This window comes from Urtica dioica, chromosome 7 (assembly GCF_054948205.1).
Source record: "Urtica dioica subsp. dioica isolate 48M chromosome 7, U.dioica_male_clone48M_v1_H2, whole genome shotgun sequence".
Classification (NCBI taxonomy): Eukaryota; Viridiplantae; Streptophyta; class Magnoliopsida; order Rosales; family Urticaceae; genus Urtica; species Urtica dioica.
Genome location: NC_142762.1, coordinates 35,246,814 through 35,252,364, shown reverse-complemented (window position 1 = coordinate 35,252,364; position 5,551 = coordinate 35,246,814).

Sequence of the window (5,551 nt, the reverse complement as noted above, 5' to 3'; positions counted from 1 at the left end):
GGGCTTGAGATTGCTCGATCCAAAGCTGGCATTATTGTCAATCAACGACAATATGTCTTACAAATTTTGGACACTGCAGGTTTCTTAGAGTCTAAGCCGGTCAGGACTCCTATGAATCCAAGGGTTTCTCTCGATCAGGAAGATGGAGAACTGCTTTCTGATCCTACTTTGTACAGGCGTCTCATTGGAAAATTGTTATATTTAACAATAACTAGGCCTGACATTACTTTTGCTGTACATTGCCTTAGTCGTTTTGTGCAGGCTCCTCGGTCTCCTCACCTACAAGCTGTGCATCATTTGCTTCGATATTTGAAGTCAAGACCAGGATTTGGCCTTTTTTATCCTTCTCACTCTTCAGTTGCCCTCAAAGCTTTTTCTGATGCTGATTGGGGTACTTGTGTTGACACTAGACGATCAGTGACTGGATATTGTGTTTTTGTAGGAGATTCCCTGGTTGCTTGGAAGTCAAAGAAACAAACCACTGTATCTAGGAGTTCTGCAGAAGCTGAATATCGGTCTTTAGCGGCAGCAATGAGCGAGGTGGTGTGGATGCAGCAGTTGATGCGTGATTTTCAAGTCAGATCAGAATCCCCGGCGGTGATTTATTGTGACAATCAGGCAGCTCTACATATTGCCTCGAATCCAATTTATCACGAACGTACAAAGCACATAGAAATTGATCTTCATTTTGTACGAGATCATCTTCAGCGTGGCTTTGTCAAACTTCTTCCAGTCCGGACTCAGCACCAACTAGCCGATATTTTTACAAAACCGTTGGCTTCACCTGCGTTGCTACACCTTATTTCCAAGATGAACATGAAGAATATCTTTTGTTCAGCTTGAGGGGGTGTATTGGAGTATTGGAGTTAGAGTTGTTATTGTCGTTTTTCTTTTCTTTTAATGAATCAGCTTGAAACGACTTGTCGTCGTTTAGAACGCTGACTTTGTTTTGTATTTAAGGATTCAAAATCCAGTCTTATCATTCAAATAATATTCAGAATACTTTTCTTTCTTTTCTCTCTGGAATCTTTCTCTCGATCCAAGTTACAATATTGATCGAGAATACATTAAGTTGTCCAACTCTTCTCAACACTCCTCATCCATGATAGGGGAAATGCGGTTTTATATCAATCAATCACACAAACACATTGATATTGTTTCAATCATCATTGAGAAAAAAAGCTCTTAAATGAGTCAAGGAGTCTCCCACCACCAGAGAATGAAAAATTCAAAAGACATAATCGAAACTTATTAATTGAGTAACTAATATGTCTCGAGTCATTTTTGTCAAAATCGGGTATCAATGACTATTCAACCTCCACCAACTTAGAATATTGAAATGTCGAGTGTATGTCTCAAATTGTTCAGTCAAGTATTTATCGAAATGCCACGTAATTTGAGCTTGAACATTGGATCAAGAGCATCAACAACAAACAAAACATCATTGAATTTCATTGCATGGGTGATGGATGCTGAAAAGGGTGAGAATCTAGGTAAATATTGTGCAAACAAAGAAGATAAAGGTTATAACACAAAATTGCAGTCATTTTTACTCTCGTACGCATTACACATCATTGACTTGTTTTTTTTTTTTTTTTTGTATTAGATGGTCATCTGGTTCAGATTGCGATTTCAAAATTTTGGACCAAACCGTTTATCTATTCAAATCCAACTCAATTCGATCAGGGAAAATTTAAACCCTTTAAATATGGTGGTCTAATCTGATTCATAGTTTCACCAATTTTTATGGGATGCCATATCTTTGAAAACATTTCTTCATGACCGACAACCTGAGGATTTATGGAGGTGATTTTAATGAGATTATCCACCAATCTAAAAAAAATTAAAGGCAATCCCCACCTTAGATACTAACCTCACACCTTAAAAAAAACCATTGACCACTACCACTGTTATGAATTCGACCCTTCTAAGACCAAGCTCACGTGCTCCTAGAATATCTTTCTCATATGATAACGATGGTGAAATTTTTTATTGGTGAAACCTCTCTTCATGCTTTTTAAACACCTTTATTTTTAGTAATCCAGTCATATAGCAGTCGATTATTGTACCCAAGCTACTTAATCACCCACTCAAAGAGGGCTATAACACAAACATTCCTAGTTAGATGACTCTGAATACCAAAATACCATTTCCGCTTCTTGGGGTGTCAACCCCGGATTCCCCCATTCGCCACTATTCAACTAATTTTCGTCGCTCTCTCCTCTTGTAAGAAAACAACTCCAGGCTTGGCACAAGGGGTTTTTTGCAACCTACATATTGCACCTAAAGTCAATCTCAAATCCTTGATGCTAGCTGTTCCTTCACCCACACAACCCTCTCCATTTTCAAAGCCAAAGAGAAGACACTAAATTACTTCCTTGACTGTAAAGAATGTGTTGATACCTTATTTATTGGCTTTATTTTTTAGTGCAAGATGTGTGGAAAGATGTCGGTCGTTATGTTTCCTCTTTTGGTATGACATTTTTCCTCCTGTGTGCAGACTCTTTTTCAGGCAAGTCTCCGGTTTTGACAGATTGTCTCGCTGGTGAATTGATTAAGAAATATTGCCTTGCTGCTGTCATTACTTCGAGATATCTTCTCGCTTCTGCCTTCATTTCAAGATATCTCGCTGCTACTATCTTCATTGCACAATATTTGCCTCGCTGGAGTCTTTACTTTGTGATATTCACTTGAGGCCGGGTAAGAAAACCCGAGATACCTTCCAGGAGTGTACAGCTGCTATAAAAGCCATTCGTTCACCCTTAGCAGCTTTGACGTTTTTCATCAAACACTCAGAGCTCTTAGACGTGCAAGACCGGCGGACTGGGAGGCTGTGTGTTTCGGTGATAAGTGGTGTTTTCTCTCAAACACTATTCCACAAAGATTGAGTGTTTGTGAGAGTTGGGTTTTGTGTTCTCATGATTGAAGGTTCACGTACAGCTGAAGACTAAAGGTCATCCGAGCCAGGAGGTTGCTCGAAGGGTGGAATTGAGACGAAGCTCAAATTCAGGGGGAGTCCCTGACTAGGTGATCACTGGTGGTAATAGTCTCTAGGTTTTATTGATTTGTTGATTGTAATCAGATATAAACCTTGTGTGTACTATTGACTACAAGATAGTGAAAAACCTTTCCACTGGCAGCGTACCCCCAGATGTAGGTGTGTTTCACCGAACTAGGTAACCATATCGTGTGTACTTTGTTTACTGCACTGTTTTGTTGTTTATCCATAATCTGTGCTCAAGCAAGTTGTCGGACACATTGTCAACACATTGTGTGCGACATCTTGTCTGTGCGTCTAATCAGAATTTCAATTGGTATCAGAGCAGGCACCTTGATCTGTTTGGTGGTTTCCTGGATTTTTTTTCTGATTACCTATTATGGATAATTCCCGAGAGGGAGGTTCTGTCAATCGCCCTCCAGTACTCGACGGAACCAACTATGGTTATTGGAAGGCACGCATGACCGCTTTCATGAAATCCCTTGAAAGCCGAACATGGAAAGCTGTGATACACGGGTGGGAAGCTCCTGTGACTACTGATGACAAAGGAGCCCGTACTGGCATAAAACCCGAAAAGGACTGGACCCCCACTGAAGATGAGGCAGCCCTTCGTAACTCTCGTACCCTTAATGCTATATTTAACGGAGTCGATAAAGATGTTTTCAGGTTGATAAATACATGCACTAGTGCCAAAGAGGCCTGGGAAATCCTCGATGTTGCCTATGAGGGAACTACAAAGGTCCGTGAGCAGAAGCTTCAATATCTCACAACCAATTTTAAAGCCCTCATGATGCTCGAGGATGAATCAATTGCTGAGTTCAACGTTCGCATCTGTGATCTTGCCAATGAATCATATTCTCTCGGGAAACCAATGACCGACGAAGATCTTGTTCGAAAAACCCTGAGAGCCTTGAGCCCTAGGTTCAAAATGAAAATCACGGTTCATGACCTAAAGACGTTAAATTTCGACGAGCTCATGGGATCCCTCATGACTTTTGAGCTCTCCCTTCCTAAGGTGGAAAAGAAACACAGAGGGATGGCCCTCAAAAGCTATGTTCATGAACAAAAGGAACATGTATACTCAGACTCTGACAATGATATTGACGATACTATAGCTATGCTTGCAAAAAATTATAGCAGGGTCATGAAAAGACTCAACCAGATGAATGGGAAAAATGTCTCGCAAGATGTCAAGGACAATTTCCAACAACGATTCCAGAAGAATGCTAATCCTCACAGGAATAGTAAAAGTGGTGAACGATCTGGCAAAGGCAAATGTATTCAGTGCCACGAATGTGAAGGTTTCGGACATATTCAAAAGGAGTGTCCCAACTTTCTCAAGAAACAGAAAAAGGGATACAACGCTACTCTCTCGGATGAAGAAGATAGCGACTCAGATCAGATAAGTAACTTTGTAGCCTGTACTGCCTCTGTCCATACTCATGAGTCCACTAATGAATTTGGTGAATGCTCTCAGAAATATGTTCTAGATGAAGAACTATCTGACGATGCTATGAATGAAGCATACAATACCTTGCACACCAAATGGGTTGAGGAATCCCAGATTCTTGACAAACAGAGTGCTCTTATTCTTACTCTGACTGAAGATAAGGCAAGGCTCTTAGAGACGATTGTGGATCTGAAGAAGGAAGTCAGTCGGCTGAATTGGGAACTTGACCAAATGACTAAATCAGTCAGAATGCTGAACTCTGGGACTGACAGCCTTGACAAAATCCTCACCATTGGCAAACTTGCGAAGAACATGAAGGGGCTTGGATATACCCGTGGAGCTTCATCATCCCAGACTACGTTCGTTCCCCAAAAGCAGACTGACCAGATGTCGCGAAACATGCCTCAACCATCTGGTAATGAAAATTCTCATAATTTTCCTCGGAATCATCTCTCTGGACCAATCAGGTCTCTAGTCAACAGACCTTGTTGGGTATGCCATTATTGTTGTAGAAAGGGCCATATTCGACCTTTTTGCTATCGTTTATACGGGAGAAATGTCCGTAAGCAAAAATCCAGTTACAGGAATGTCCTACCTCGTCAACAACCTTCTACTCGGCTGGAATGGAGAGTGAAAAATACGTCCTATCATGCCAATATTGCTTACACATCTCTGAGTGCTTCCACCGGGAGTGACTGGTATTTCGACAGTGGTTGCTCTCGTCACATGACAGGTGATCACACCTTCATGACCAACATGAAACCTTATTCTAACTGTCATGTTACCTTTGGAGATGGAGTAAAAGCCAAAATTGTGGGTAAAGGTCAGTTAAACTATCCTGGTATGTCTTGCTTGACTGAGGCGTTGTTGGTAGAAGGACTTACTGCTAATCTTATCAGTATTAGTCAGCTTTGTGATCTAAACTTACGTGTCAATTTTACTCGTGATAAGTGTGTGGTGATTAATGAGAAACATGATGAACTTATGCGAGGAACCAGATCACGTGACAACTGCTACATGTGGTCACCCGTACCAAACAACAATTGCCTATTGACCAAGGCTGACGAAACCAAGCTGTGGCACCAAAAACTTGGTCACCTTAA